Raw genomic sequence first — 14,524 nt, 5'->3', positions numbered from 1 at the left:
TCCCGCCTGCAGTAGACGGAATGTGGCAATGGAACGCTGGCTGCACGTGTCATAATAGGCTCTGAGCCTTTATATACCTGCGCACAGCAGCAGCCACCTTCAGTCTGCTGCTGGACAGCCAGCAGCAGCAGCAGCAGGAGAGGTAATTAATCAGCAACCCTCCTGCTAAGGGTAGACAGCTGCTCGTTCCACCCCCCCCCCCCCCCGCCTTAATTGGTTCTCCTCCCTTCCAACGGTGTTGAGGCGGGTGGGAACAGCCGGGGGTTGAGGGTACTGTGCTAAAAGAGGTGGAGTTATGCAGATCTAAAACGCGTGGATTGCAGCAGCAGCAAGCCGAAAAGTGCAGGCATGTGAGGGATCTAGAGGTTGACAGCATGTCTTCTTAACGGGAGTCCAGGTGGCCATCTCCACAAATGGACTTTTCAGAATCCTTGGGTGGCACCGTAGTCGGAAACCAATTCTGGTTATCGCTTCTCGGCCTTTTGGCTAAGATCAAGTGTAGTATCTGTTCTTATCAGTTTAATATCTGATACGTCCCCTATCTGGGGACCATATATTAAATGGATTTTTAGAACAGGGAGATGGAAAAAGAGCTTGCTCTGTCCACTCCACGCATTGACCTGGTATTGCAGTATCTCCAGGACCGGTGCACCCCTTCTTTAATGCAGTTTCTAAAATCAGAAAGAATTGAATTCAATGCTTTTTGTTCATTTTGCTTGTTTGTCGGATTTTGGGATGGACTCTTTGGCTTTGCTTTTCTTCTCCTCATTGGATTTTTCATGTTAAAAGTTGCAGAAGCCAGATGACAAGCTCATTTTGGTTCAACTTCAGCAACTGTGCATTGCATTGCCATGTAATGTAATGTAATGCAATGCTATCTATCTAGCTCTCCCTCTATACTTCCTTTTGGATAAACAGACATATTAGGCAAGCATTTTGAAGCTTTCACCTAAATAACTACAGGTGGTGAGATAAGCTGCACAATATAATTGACCTTTCAGTATATTGTTGCACACACACCATCTATTTAGCAAATGCCCTTGTTATCAACAGCAGCCTTTTAAACTCACCTGAGCTAACAGGTATGTGAGCTGGTTACTCTGCTGCGCTTAAAATTTCTTTTTTGGTTTGCTACAATGCCTTTTCTGAAACGTTGTCTCCCTCTGCTGCAACACTGACTTCTTTCATTTAATGCCTGCAGACTATAAAAGAGAAACCAACCCAAAAAGTTTGGTTGATTAGTCTGTGGCATTCTTTTAAACTGTTGCTTATGGCGGTCTCTGTGAGCTTCTCAGTGACATTCAGCCATCCAGGTATCCCGCCTGCAGTAGACGGAATGTGGCAATGGAACGCTGGCTGCACGTGTCATAATAGGCTCTGAGCCTTTATATACCTGCGCACAGCAGCAGCCACCTTCAGTCTGCTGCTGGACAGCCAGCAGCAGCAGCAGCAGGAGAGGTAATTAATCAGCAACCCTCCTGCTAAGGGTAGACAGCTGCTCGTTCCACCCCCCCCCCCCGCCTTAATTGGTTCTCCTCCCTTCCAACGGTGTTGAGGCGGGTGGGAACAGCCGGGGGTTGAGGGTACTGTGCTAAAAGAGGTGGAGTTATGCAGATCTAAAACGCGTGGATTGCAGCAGCAGCAAGCCGAAAAGTGCAGGCATGTGAGGGATCTAGAGGTTGACAGCATGTCTTCTTAACGGGAGTCCAGGTGGCCATCTCCACAAATGGACTTTTCAGAATCCTTGGGTGGCACCGTAGTCGGAAACCAATTCTGGTTATCGCTTCTCGGCCTTTTGGCTAAGATCAAGTGTAGTATCTGTTCTTATCAGTTTAATATCTGATACGTCCCCTATCTGGGGACCATATATTAAATGGATTTTTAGAACAGGGAGATGGAAAAAGAGCTTGCTCTGTCCACTCCACGCATTGACCTGGTATTGCAGTATCTCCAGGACCGGTGCACCCCTTCTTTAATGCAGTTTCTAAAATCAGAAAGAATTGAATTCAATGCTTTTTGTTCATTTTGCTTGTTTGTCGGATTTTGGGATGGACTCTTTGGCTTTGCTTTTCTTCTCCTCATTGGATTTTTCATGTTAAAAGTTGCAGAAGCCAGATGACAAGCTCATTTTGGTTCAACTTCAGCAACTGTGCATTGCATTGCCATGTAATGTAATGTAATGCAATGCTATCTATCTAGCTCTCCCTCTATACTTCCTTTTGGATAAACAGACATATTAGGCAAGCATTTTGAAGCTTTCACCTAAATAACTACAGGTGGTGAGATAAGCTGCACAATATAATTGACCTTTCAGTATATTGTTGCACACACACCATCTATTTAGCAAATGCCCTTGTTATCAACAGCAGCCTTTTAAACTCACCTGAGCTAACAGGTATGTGAGCTGGTTACTCTGCTGCGCTTAAAATTTCTTTTTTGGTTTGCTACAATGCCTTTTCTGAAACGTTGTCTCCCTCTGCTGGAACACTGACTTCTTTCATTTAATGCCTGCAGACTATAAAAGAGAAACCAACCCAAAAAGTTTGGTTGATTAGTCTGTGGCATTCTTTTAAACTGTTGCTTATGGCGGTCTCTGTGAGCTTCTCAGTGACATTCAGCCATCCAGGTATCCCGCCTGCAGTAGACGGAATGTGGCAATGGAACGCTGGCTGCGCGTGTCATAATAGGCTCTGAGCCTTTATATACCTGCGCACAGCAGCAGCCACCTTCAGTCTGCTGCTGGACAGCCAGCAGCAGCAGCAGCAGCAGGAGAGGTAATTAATCAGCAACCCTCCTGCTAAGGGTAGACAGCTGCTCGTTCCACCCCCCCCCCCCCGCCTTAAATGGTTCTCCTCCCTTCCAACGGTGTTGAGGCGGGTGGGAACAGCCGGGGGTTGAGGGTACTGTGCTAAAAGAGGTGGAGTTATGCAGATCTAAAACGCGTGGATTGCAGCAGCAGCAAGCCGAAAAGTGCAGGCATGTGAGGGATCTAGAGGTTGACAGCATGTCTTCTTAACGGGAGTCCAGGTGGCCATCTCCACAAATGGACTTTTCAGAATCCTTGGGTGGCACCGTAGTCGGAAACCAATTCTGGTTATCGCTTCTCGGCCTTTTGGCTAAGATCAAGTGTAGTATCTGTTCTTATCAGTTTAATATCTGATACGTCCCCTATCTGGGGACCATATATTAAATGGATTTTTAGAACAGGGAGATGGAAAAAGAGCTTGCTCTGTCCACTCCACGCATTGACCTGGTATTGCAGTATCTCCAGGACCGGTGCACCCCTTCTTTAATGCAGTTTCTAAAATCAGAAAGAATTGAATTCAATGCTTTTTGTTCATTTTGCTTGTTTGTCGGATTTTGGGATGGACTCTTTGGCTTTGCTTTTCTTCTCCTCATTGGATTTTTCATGTTAAAAGTTGCAGAAGCCAGATGACAAGCTCATTTTGGTTCAACTTCAGCAACTGTGCATTGCATTGCCATGTAATGTAATGTAATGCAATGCTATCTATCTAGCTCTCCCTCTATACTTCCTTTTGGATAAACAGACATATTAGGCAAGCATTTTGGAGCTTTCACCTAAATAACTACAGGTGGTGAGATAAGCTGCACAATATAATTGACCTTTCAGTATATTGTTGCACACACACCATCTATTTAGCAAATGCCCTTGTTATCAACAGCAGCCTTTTAAACTCACCTGAGCTAACAGGTATGTGAGCTGGTTACTCTGCTGCGCTTAAAATTTCTTTTTTGGTTTGCTACAATGCCTTTTCTGAAACGTTGTCTCCCTCTGCTGGAACACTGACTTCTTTCATTTAATGCCTGCAGACTATAAAAGAGAAACCAACCCAAAAAGTTTGGTTGATTAGTCTGTGGCATTCTTTTAAACTGTTGCTTATGGCGGTCTCTGTGAGCTTCTCAGTGACATTCAGCCATCCAGGTATCCCGCCTGCAGTAGACGGAATGTGGCAATGGAACGCTGGCTGCGCGTGTCATAATAGGCTCTGAGCCTTTATATACCTGCGCACAGCAGCAGCCACCTTCAGTCTGCTGCTGGACAGCCAGCAGCAGCAGCAGCAGGAGAGGTAATTAATCAGCAACCCTCCTGCTAAGGGTAGACAGCTGCTCGTTCCACCCCAACCCGCCTTAATTGGTTCTCCTCCCTTCCAACGGTGTTGAGGCGGGTGGGAACAGCCGGGGGTTGAGGGTACTGTGCTAAAAGAGGTGGAGTTATGCAGATCTAAAACGCGTGGATTGCAGCAGCAGCAAGCCGAAAAGTGCAGGCATGTGAGGGATCTAGAGGTTGACAGCATGTCTTCTTAACGGGAGTCCAGGTGGCCATCTCCACAAATGGACTTTTCAGAATCCTTGGGTGGCACCGTAGTCGGAAACCAATTCTGGTTATCGCTTCTCGGCCTTTTGGCTAAGATCAAGTGTAGTATCTGTTCTTATCAGTTTAATATCTGATACGTCCCCTATCTGGGGACCATATATTAAATGGATTTTTAGAACAGGGAGATGGAAAAAGAGCTTGCTCTGTCCACTCCACGCATTGACCTGGTATTGCAGTATCTCCAGGACCGGTGCACCCCTTCTTTAATGCAGTTTCTAAAATCAGAAAGAATTGAATTCAATGCTTTTTGTTCATTTTGCTTGTTTGTCGGATTTTGGGATGGACTCTTTGGCTTTGCTTTTCTTCTCCTCATTGGATTTTTCATGTTAAAAGTTGCAGAAGCCAGATGACAAGCTCATTTTGGTTCAACTTCAGCAACTGTGCATTGCATTGCCATGTAATGTAATGTAATGCAATGCTATCTATCTAGCTCTCCCTCTATACTTCCTTTTGGATAAACAGACATATTAGGCAAGCATTTTGGAGCTTTCACCTAAATAACTACAGGTGGTGAGATAAGCTGCACAATATAATTGACCTTTCAGTATATTGTTGCACACACACCATCTATTTAGCAAATGCCCTTGTTATCAACAGCAGCCTTTTAAACTCACCTGAGCTAACAGGTATGTGAGCTGGTTACTCTGCTGCGCTTAAAATTTCTTTTTTGGTTTGCTACAATGCCTTTTCTGAAACGTTGTCTCCCTCTGCTGGAACACTGACTTCTTTCATTTAATGCCTGCAGACTATAAAAGAGAAACCAACCCAAAAAGTTTGGTTGATTAGTCTGTGGCATTCTTTTAAACTGTTGCTTATGGCGGTCTCTGTGAGCTTCTCAGTGACATTCAGCCATCCAGGTATCCCGCCTGCAGTAGACGGAATGTGGCAATGGAACGCTGGCTGCGCGTGTCATAATAGGCTCTGAGCCTTTATATACCTGCGCACAGCAGCAGCCACCTTCAGTCTGCTGCTGGACAGCCAGCAGCAGCAGCAGGAGAGGTAATTAACCAGCAACCCTCCTGCTAAGGGTAGACAGCTGCTCGTTCCACCCGCCCCCCCCCCGCCTTAATTGGTTCTCCTCCCTTCCAACGGTGTTGAGGCGGGTGGGAACAGCCGGGGGTTGAGGGTACTGTGCTAAAAGAGGTGGAGTTATGCAGATCTAAAACGCGTGGATTGCAGCAGCAGCAAGCCGAAAAGTGCAGGCATGTGAGGGATCTAGAGGTTGACAGCATGTCTTCTTAACGGGAGTCCAGGTGGCCATCTCCACAAATGGACTTTTCAGAATCCTTGGGTGGCACCGTAGTCGGAAACCAATTCTGGTTATCGCTTCTCGGCCTTTTGGCTAAGATCAAGTGTAGTATCTTTCGAAAAGGCGGTTTTGGATGTTGGCCGCCCTAGTAGATTGATACATTATGCACACTGGGGTTTAGGCGCTTGTTAGTACGCCAGGTGGCTAATATAGTCATCTGGTGGAAAGCATGGCCCCCCAGGATCGACGCCATTGGGCCGGGGAAGATCGAAAGCCCGAAGTGTGAAGTGCCCCAGGAGTGGTGACCCTGGGGTGCCTTAACTCACTGGGATTGGGAACCCCACTTGAGTTTATGGCACATTTGCACAAGCACTTCAAATTTTCTTTCTTCGCACACACCCTTATTCCGGGCCTTCTGGCCTTAGGATGGGGAATTTTTCAATTCCCGGTTGAAGGTCCGGGCAGTATTATACTGTGAAACCTTCACTATTTATTTAATTTCTTTGTCACTGTGTGTCCACTTATTCACGTGTGTCACGTCCTACTAGGATTTTGTCGGGATGCGGTTCCCTTACGGGTTCCTCTCTTGGCAGGTCTAGGGGGGGAGTGTGTTGCCATCAGGTTCCGCTCCCCCATGAACCCCCCTGGCTCTCCTCTTTCGGGAGGAGAGCGTTGTTGGCTCCCCTCTTCCGGGAGGGGAGCACAGTCTTTGGCTCCCAGTGCCTTGTTCGGGTGAGAACTCGGGCAGGTGCTGGGGGTATGATTGGGTCGCCTCTGGCTTCGGCTGGAGGTGGCTTTTTGTCCCTGTTCCTCGCTGTGGCCTTTTGGCTCGGAGGGACGGGGAATGGTTTGGGGGACCCTTCTCCTTTTGGAGAGGGTTTCAAGAAGACCAGCATCCTAGTGCACTTTTTTTGTGGCACTTGTCACTTTTTTAAGCGCACTCGGGTTTTGTACACGAATTCGGGCTTTAAATATTTTTTTATCTGTTCTTATCAGTTTAATATCTGATACGTCCCCTATCTGGGGACCATATATTAAATGGATTTTTAGAACAGGGAGATGGAAAAAGAGCTTGCTCTGTCCACTCCACGCATTGACCTGGTATTGCAGTATCTCCAGGACCGGTGCACCCCTTCTTTAATGCAGTTTCTAAAATCAGAAAGAATTGAATTCAATGCTTTTTGTTCATTTTGCTTGTTTGTCGGATTTTGGGATGGACTCTTTGGCTTTGCTTTTCTTCTCCTCATTGGATTTTTCATGTTAAAAGTTGCAGAAGCCAGATGACAAGCTCATTTTGGTTCAACTTCAGCAACTGTGCATTGCATTGCCATGTAATGTAATGTAATGCAATGCTATCTATCTAGCTCTCCCTCTATACTTCCTTTTGGATAAACAGACATATTAGGCAAGCATTTTGGAGCTTTCACCTAAATAACTACAGGTGATGAGATAAGCTGCACAATATAATTGACCTTTCAGTATATTGTTGCACACACACCATCTATTTAGCAAATGCCCTTGTTATCAACAGCAGCCTTTTAAACTCACCTGAGCTAACAGGTATGTGAGCTGGTTACTCTGCTGCGCTTAAAATTTCTTTTTTGGTTTGCTACAATGCCTTTTCTGAAACGTTGTCTCCCTCTGCTGGAACACTGACTTCTTTCATTTAATGCCTGCAGACTATAAAAGAGAAACCAACCCAAAAAGTTTGGTTGATTAGTCTGTGGCATTCTTTTAAACTGTTGCTTATGGCGGTCTCTGTGAGCTTCTCAGTGACATTCAGCCATCCAGGTATCCCGCCTGCAGTAGACGGAATGTGGCAATGGAACGCTGGCTGCGCGTGTCATAATAGGCTCTGAGCCTTTATATACCTGCGCACAGCAGCAGCCACCTTCAGTCTGCTGCTGGACAGCCAGCAGCAGCAGCAGCAGGAGAGGTAATTAATCAGCAACCCTCCTGCTAAGGGTAGACAGCTGCTCGTTCCACCCCCCCCCCCCCGCCTTAATTGGTTCTCCTCCCTTCCAACGGTGTTGAGGCGGGTGGGAACAGCCGGGGGTTGAGGGTACTGTGCTAAAAGAGGTGGAGTTATGCAGATCTAAAACGCGTGGATTGCAGCAGCAGCAAGCCGAAAAGTGCAGGCATGTGAGGGATCTAGAGGTTGACAGCATGTCTTCTTAACGGGAGTCCAGGTGGCCATCTCCACAAATGGACTTTTCAGAATCCTTGGGTGGCACCGTAGTCGGAAACCAATTCTGGTTATCGCTTCTCGGCCTTTTGGCTAAGATCAAGTGTAGTATCTGTTCTTATCAGTTTAATATCTGATACGTCCCCTATCTGGGGACCATATATTAAATGGATTTTTAGAACAGGGAGATGGAAAAAGAGCTTGCTCTGTCCACTCCACGCATTGACCTGGTATTGCAGTATCTCCAGGACCGGTGCACCCCTTCTTTAATGCAGTTTCTAAAATCAGAAAGAATTGAATTCAATGCTTTTTGTTCATTTTGCTTGTTTGTCGGATTTTGGGATGGACTCTTTGGCTTTGCTTTTCTTCTCCTCATTGGATTTTTCATGTTAAAAGTTGCAGAAGCCAGATGACAAGCTCATTTTGGTTCAACTTCAGCAACTGTGCATTGCATTGCCATGTAATGTAATGTAATGCAATGCTATCTATCTAGCTCTCCCTCTATACTTCCTTTTGGATAAACAGACATATTAGGCAAGCATTTTGGAGCTTTCACCTAAATAACTACAGGTGGTGAGATAAGCTGCACAATATAATTGACCTTTCAGTATATTGTTGCACACACACCATCTATTTAGCAAATGCCCTTGTTATCAACAGCAGCCTTTTAAACTCACCTGAGCTAACAGGTATGTGAGCTGGTTACTCTGCTGCGCTTAAAATTTCTTTTTTGGTTTGCTACAATGCCTTTTCTGAAACGTTGTCTCCCTCTGCTGGAACACTGACTTCTTTCATTTAATGCCTGCAGACTATAAAAGAGAAACCAACCCAAAAAGTTTGGTTGATTAGTCTGTGGCATTCTTTTAAACTGTTGCTTATGGCGGTCTCTGTGAGCTTCTCAGTGACATTCAGCCATCCAGGTATCCCGCCTGCAGTAGACGGAATGTGGCAATGGAACGCTGGCTGCGCGTGTCATAATAGGCTCTGAGCCTTTATATACCTGCGCACAGCAGCAGCCACCTTCAGTCTGCTGCTGGACAGCCAGCAGCAGCAGCAGCAGGAGAGGTAATTAATCAGCAACCCTCCTGCTAAGGGTAGACAGCTGCTCGTTCCACCCCCCCCCCGCCTTAATTGGTTCTCCTCCCTTCCAACGATGTTGAGGCGGGTGGGAACAGCCGGGGGTTGAGGGTACTGTGCTAAAAGAGGTGGAGTTATGCAGATCTAAAACGCGTGGATTGCAGCAGCAGCAAGCCGAAAAGTGCAGGCATGTGAGGGATCTAGAGGTTGACAGCATGTCTTCTTAACGGGAGTCCAGGTGGCCATCTCCACAAATGGACTTTTCAGAATCCTTGGGTGGCACCGTAGTCGGAAACCAATTCTGGTTATCGCTTCTCGGCCTTTTGGCTAAGATCAAGTGTAGTATCTGTTCTTATCAGTTTAATATCTGATACGTCCCCTATCTGGGGACCATATATTAAATGGATTTTTATAACAGGGAGATGGAAAAAGAGCTTGCTCTGTCCACTCCAAGCATTGACCTGGTATTGCAGTATCTCCAGGACCGGTGCACCCCTTCTTTAATGCAGTTTCTAAAATCAGAAAGAATTGAATTCAATGCTTTTTGTTCATTTTGCTTGTTTGTCGGATTTTGGGATGGACTCTTTGGCTTTGCTTTTCTTCTCCTCATTGGATTTTTCATGTTAAAAGTTGCAGAAGCCAGATGACAAGCTCATTTTGGTTCAACTTCAGCAACTGTGCATTGCATTGCCATGTAATGTAATGTAATGCAATGCTATCTATCTAGCTCTCCCTCTATACTTCCTTTTGGATAAACAGACATATTAGGCAAGCATTTTGGAGCTTTCACCTAAATAACTACAGGTGGTGAGATAAGCTGCACAATATAATTGACCTTTCAGTATATTGTTGCACACACACCATCTATTTAGCAAATGCCCTTGTTATCAACAGCAGCCTTTTAAACTCACCTGAGCTAACAGGTATGTGAGCTGGTTACTCTGCTGCGCTTAAAATTTCTTTTTTGGTTTGCTACAATGCCTTTTCTGAAACGTTGTCTCCCTCTGCTGGAACACTGACTTCTTTCATTTAATGCCTGCAGACTATAAAAGAGAAACCAACCCAAAAAGTTTGGTTGATTAGTCTGTGGCATTCTTTTAAACTGTTGCTTATGGCGGTCTCTGTGAGCTTCTCAGTGACATTCAGCCATCCAGGTATCCCGCCTGCAGTAGACGGAATGTGGCAATGGAACGCTGGCTGCGCGTGTCATAATAGGCTCTGAGCCTTTATATACCTGCGCACAGCAGCAGCCACCTTCAGTCTGCTGCTGGACAGCCAGCAGCAGCAGCAGGAGAGGTAATTAATCAGCAACCCTCCTGCTAAGGGTAGACAGCTGCTCGTTCCACCCGCCCCCCCCCGCCTTAATTGGTTCTCCTCCCTTCCAACGGTGTTGAGGCGGGTGGGAACAGCCGGGGGTTGAGGGTACTGTGCTAAAAGAGGTGGAGTTATGCAGATCTAAAACGCGTGGATTGCAGCAGCAGCAAGCCGAAAAGTGCAGGCATGTGAGGGATCTAGAGGTTGACAGCATGTCTTCTTAACGGGAGTCCAGGTGGCCATCTCCACAAATGGACTTTTCAGAATCCTTGGGTGGCACCGTAGTCGGAAACCAATTCTGGTTATCGCTTCTCGGCCTTTTGGCTAAGATCAAGTGTAGTATCTTTCGAAAAGGCGGTTTTGGATGTTGGCCGCCCTAGTAGATTGATACATTATGCACACTGGGGTTTAGGCGCTTGTTAGTACGCCAGGTGGCTAATATAGTCATCTGGTGGAAAGCATGGCCCCCCAGGATCGACGCCATTGGGCCGGGGAAGATCGAAAGCCCGAAGTGTGAAGTGCCCCAGGAGTGGTGACTCTGGGGTGCCTTAACTCACTGGGATTGGGAACCCCACTTGAGTTTATGGCACATTTGCACAAGCACTTCAAATTTTCTTTCTTCGCACACACCCTTATTCCGGGCCTTCTGGCCTTAGGATGGGGAATTTTTCAATTCCCGGTTGAAGGTCCGGGCAGTATTATACTGTGAAACCTTCACTATTTATTTAATTTCTTTGTCACTGTGTGTCCACTTATTCACGTGTGTCACGTCCTACTAGGATTTTGTCGGGATGCGGTTCCCTTACGGGTTCCTCTCTTGGCAGGTCTAGGGGGGGAGTGTGTTGCCATCAGGTTCCGCTCCCCCATGAACCCCCCTGGCTCTCCTCTTTCGGGAGGAGAGCGTTGTTGGCTCCCCTCTTCCGGGAGGGGAGCACAGTCTTTGGCTCCCAGTGCCTTGTTCGGGTGAGAACTCGGGCAGGTGCTGGGGGTATGATTGGGTCGCCTCTGGCTTCGGCTGGAGGTGGCTTTTTGTCCCTGTTCCTCGCTGTGGCCTTTTGGCTCGGAGGGACGGGGAATGGTTTGGGGGACCCTTCTCCTTTTGGAGAGGGTTTCAAGAAGACCAGCATCCTAGTGCACTTTTTTTGTGGCACTTGTCACTTTTTTAAGCGCACTCGGGTTTTGTACACGAATTCGGGCTTTAAATATTTTTTTATCTGTTCTTATCAGTTTAATATCTGATACGTCCCCTATCTGGGGACCATATATTAAATGGATTTTTAGAACAGGGAGATGGAAAAAGAGCTTGCTCTGTCCACTCCACGCATTGACCTGGTATTGCAGTATCTCCAGGACCGGTGCACCCCTTCTTTAATGCAGTTTCTAAAATCAGAAAGAATTGAATTCAATGCTTTTTGTTCATTTTGCTTGTTTGTCGGATTTTGGGATGGACTCTTTGGCTTTGCTTTTCTTCTCCTCATTGGATTTTTCATGTTAAAAGTTGCAGAAGCCAGATGACAAGCTCATTTTGGTTCAACTTCAGCAACTGTGCATTGCATTGCCATGTAATGTAATGTAATGCAATGCTATCTATCTAGCTCTCCCTCTATACTTCCTTTTGGATAAACAGACATATTAGGCAAGCATTTTGGAGCTTTCACCTAAATAACTACAGGTGGTGAGATAAGCTGCACAATATAATTGACCTTTCAGTATATTGTTGCACACACACCATCTATTTAGCAAATGCCCTTGTTATCAACAGCAGCCTTTTAAACTCACCTGAGCTAACAGGTATGTGAGCTGGTTACTCTGCTGCGCTTAAAATTTCTTTTTTGGTTTGCTACAATGCCTTTTCTGAAACGTTGTCTCCCTCTGCTGGAACACTGACTTCTTTCATTTAATGCCTGCAGACTATAAAAGAGAAACCAACCCAAAAAGTTTGGTTGATTAGTCTGTGGCATTCTTTTAAACTGTTGCTTATGGCGGTCTCTGTGAGCTTCTCAGTGACATTCAGCCATCCAGGTATCCCGCCTGCAGTAGACGGAATGTGGCAATGGAACGCTGGCTGCGCGTGTCATAATAGGCTCTGAGCCTTTATATACCTGCGCACAGCAGCAGCCACCTTCAGTCTGCTGCTGGACAGCCAGCAGCAGCAGCAGGAGAGGTAATTAATCAGCAACCCTCCTGCTAAGGGTAGACAGCTGCTCGTTCCACCCCAACCCGCCTTAATTGGTTCTCCTCCCTTCCAACGGTGTTGAGGCGGGTGGGAACAGCCGGGGGTTGAGGGTACTGTGCTAAAAGAGGTGGAGTTATGCAGATCTAAAACGCGTGGATTGCAGCAGCAGCAAGCCGAAAAGTGCAGGCATGTGAGGGATCTAGAGGTTGACAGCATGTCTTCTTAACGGGAGTCCAGGTGGCCATCTCCACAAATGGACTTTTCAGAATCCTTGGGTGGCACCGTAGTCGGAAACCAATTCTGGTTATCGCTTCTCGGCCTTTTGGCTAAGATCAAGTGTAGTATCTGTTCTTATCAGTTTAATATCTGATACGTCCCCTATCTGGGGACCATATATTAAATGGATTTTTAGAACAGGGAGATGGAAAAAGAGCTTGCTCTGTCCACTCCACGCATTGACCTGGTATTGCAGTATCTCCAGGACCGGTGCACCCCTTCTTTAATGCAGTTTCTAAAATCAGAAAGAATTGAATTCAATGCTTTTTGTTCATTTTGCTTGTTTGTCGGATTTTGGGATGGACTCTTTGGCTTTGCTTTTCTTCTCCTCATTGGATTTTTCATGTTAAAAGTTGCAGAAGCCAGATGACAAGCTCATTTTGGTTCAACTTCAGCAACTGTGCATTGCATTGCCATGTAATGTAATGTAATGCAATGCTATCTATCTAGCTCTCCCTCTATACTTCCTTTTGGATAAACAGACATATTAGGCAAGCATTTTGGAGCTTTCACCTAAATAACTACAGGTGGTGAGATAAGCTGCACAATATAATTGACCTTTCAGTATATTGTTGCACACACACCATCTATTTAGCAAATGCCCTTGTTATCAACAGCAGCCTTTTAAACTCACCTGAGCTAACAGGTATGTGAGCTGGTTACTCTGCTGCGCTTAAAATTTCTTTTTTGGTTTGCTACAATGCCTTTTCTGAAACGTTGTCTCCCTCTGCTGGAACACTGACTTCTTTCATTTAATGCCTGCAGACTATAAAAGAGAAACCAACCCAAAAAGTTTGGTTGATTAGTCTGTGGCATTCTTTTAAACTGTTGCTTATGGCGGTCTCTGTGAGCTTCTCAGTGACATTCAGCCATCCAGGTATCCCGCCTGCAGTAGACGGAATGTGGCAATGGAACGCTGGCTGCGCGTGTCATAATAGGCTCTGAGCCTTTATATACCTGCGCACAGCAGCAGCCACCTTCAGTCTGCTGCTGGACAGCCAGCAGCAGCAGCAGGAGAGGTAATTAATCAGCAACCCTCCTGCTAAGGGTAGACAGCTGCTCGTTCCACCCGCCCCCCCCCGCCTTAATTGGTTCTCCTCCCTTCCAACGGTGTTGAGGCGGGTGGGAACAGCCGGGGGTTGAGGGTACTGTGCTAAAAGAGGTGGAGTTATGCAGATCTAAAACGCGTGGATTGCAGCAGCAGCAAGCCGAAAAGTGCAGGCATGTGAGGGATCTAGAGGTTGACAGCATGTCTTCTTAACGGGAGTCCAGGTGGCCATCTCCACAAATGGACTTTTCAGAATCCTTGGGTGGCACCGTAGTCGGAAACCAATTCTGGTTATCGCTTCTCGGCCTTTTGGCTAAGATCAAGTGTAGTATCTTTCGAAAAGGCGGTTTTGGATGTTGGCCGCCCTAGTAGATTGATACATTATGCACACTGGGGTTTAGGCGCTTGTTAGTACGCCAGGTGGCTAATATAGTCATCTGGTGGAAAGCATGGCCCCCCAGGATCGACGCCATTGGGCCGGGGAAGATCGAAAGCCCGAAGTGTGAAGTGCCCCAGGAGTGGTGACCCTGGGGTGCCTTAACTCACTGGGATTGGGAACCCCACTTGAGTTTATGGCACATTTGCACAAGCACTTCAAATTTTCTTTCTTCGCACACACCCTTATTCCGGGCCTTCTGGCCTTAGGATGGGGAATTTTTCAATTCCCGGTTGAAGGTCCGGGCAGTATTATACTGTGAAACCTTCACTATTTATTTAATTTCTTTGTCACTGTGTGTCCACTTATTCACGTGTGTCACGTCCTACTAGGATTTTGTCGGGATGCGGTTCCCTTACGGGTTCCT

The 14,524-nt window shown here is 46.4% G+C and overlaps 9 non-coding genes and 3 pseudogenes across 9 annotated transcripts; all 12 read left to right on the top strand.

Annotated features, from left to right (window-relative positions):
- Positions 1 to 466: 466 nt before the first annotated feature.
- LOC141187064 (U2 spliceosomal RNA) lies at positions 467 to 657 on the top strand. The gene has a single exon (XR_012261285.1). It is a non-coding gene; the product is annotated as a U2 spliceosomal RNA (small nuclear RNA).
- Positions 658 to 1,779: 1,122 nt separating this feature from the next.
- Positions 1,780 to 1,970, top strand: LOC141187063 (U2 spliceosomal RNA). Its single transcript, XR_012261284.1, has one exon. It is a non-coding gene; the product is annotated as a U2 spliceosomal RNA (small nuclear RNA).
- Positions 1,971 to 3,096: 1,126 nt separating this feature from the next.
- LOC141187062 (U2 spliceosomal RNA) lies at positions 3,097 to 3,287 on the top strand. Its single transcript, XR_012261283.1, has one exon. It is a non-coding gene; the product is annotated as a U2 spliceosomal RNA (small nuclear RNA).
- Positions 3,288 to 4,406: 1,119 nt separating this feature from the next.
- LOC141187061 (U2 spliceosomal RNA) lies at positions 4,407 to 4,597 on the top strand. Its single transcript, XR_012261282.1, has one exon. It is a non-coding gene; the product is annotated as a U2 spliceosomal RNA (small nuclear RNA).
- Positions 4,598 to 5,718: 1,121 nt separating this feature from the next.
- Positions 5,719 to 5,810, top strand: LOC141186206 (U2 spliceosomal RNA; annotated as a pseudogene).
- A 775-nt stretch (positions 5,811 to 6,585) lies between these two features.
- On the top strand, positions 6,586 to 6,780 carry LOC141185846 (U2 spliceosomal RNA). The gene has a single exon (XR_012260451.1). It is a non-coding gene; the product is annotated as a U2 spliceosomal RNA (small nuclear RNA).
- Positions 6,781 to 7,903: 1,123 nt separating this feature from the next.
- LOC141187060 (U2 spliceosomal RNA) lies at positions 7,904 to 8,094 on the top strand. The gene has a single exon (XR_012261281.1). It is a non-coding gene; the product is annotated as a U2 spliceosomal RNA (small nuclear RNA).
- A 1,120-nt stretch (positions 8,095 to 9,214) lies between these two features.
- On the top strand, positions 9,215 to 9,405 carry LOC141184363 (U2 spliceosomal RNA). Its single transcript, XR_012259125.1, has one exon. It is a non-coding gene; the product is annotated as a U2 spliceosomal RNA (small nuclear RNA).
- Positions 9,406 to 10,525: 1,120 nt separating this feature from the next.
- On the top strand, positions 10,526 to 10,617 carry LOC141186204 (U2 spliceosomal RNA; annotated as a pseudogene).
- A 775-nt stretch (positions 10,618 to 11,392) lies between these two features.
- On the top strand, positions 11,393 to 11,587 carry LOC141185844 (U2 spliceosomal RNA). Its single transcript, XR_012260449.1, has one exon. It is a non-coding gene; the product is annotated as a U2 spliceosomal RNA (small nuclear RNA).
- A 1,116-nt stretch (positions 11,588 to 12,703) lies between these two features.
- On the top strand, positions 12,704 to 12,894 carry LOC141187059 (U2 spliceosomal RNA). The gene has a single exon (XR_012261280.1). It is a non-coding gene; the product is annotated as a U2 spliceosomal RNA (small nuclear RNA).
- Positions 12,895 to 14,014: 1,120 nt separating this feature from the next.
- On the top strand, positions 14,015 to 14,106 carry LOC141186202 (U2 spliceosomal RNA; annotated as a pseudogene).
- Positions 14,107 to 14,524: the final 418 nt, after the last annotated feature.

The sequence above is a fragment of the Phyllobates terribilis genome, unplaced genomic scaffold (genome assembly GCF_046119375.1).
Source record: "Phyllobates terribilis strain yellow unplaced genomic scaffold, ASM4611937v1 Scaffold_40__1_contigs__length_11209783, whole genome shotgun sequence".
NCBI classification, from domain to species: Eukaryota; Metazoa; Chordata; class Amphibia; order Anura; family Dendrobatidae; genus Phyllobates; species Phyllobates terribilis.
The sequence above is the reverse complement of the archived record's forward strand: the minus strand, read 5'-3'. Positions and strand labels throughout refer to the sequence as shown.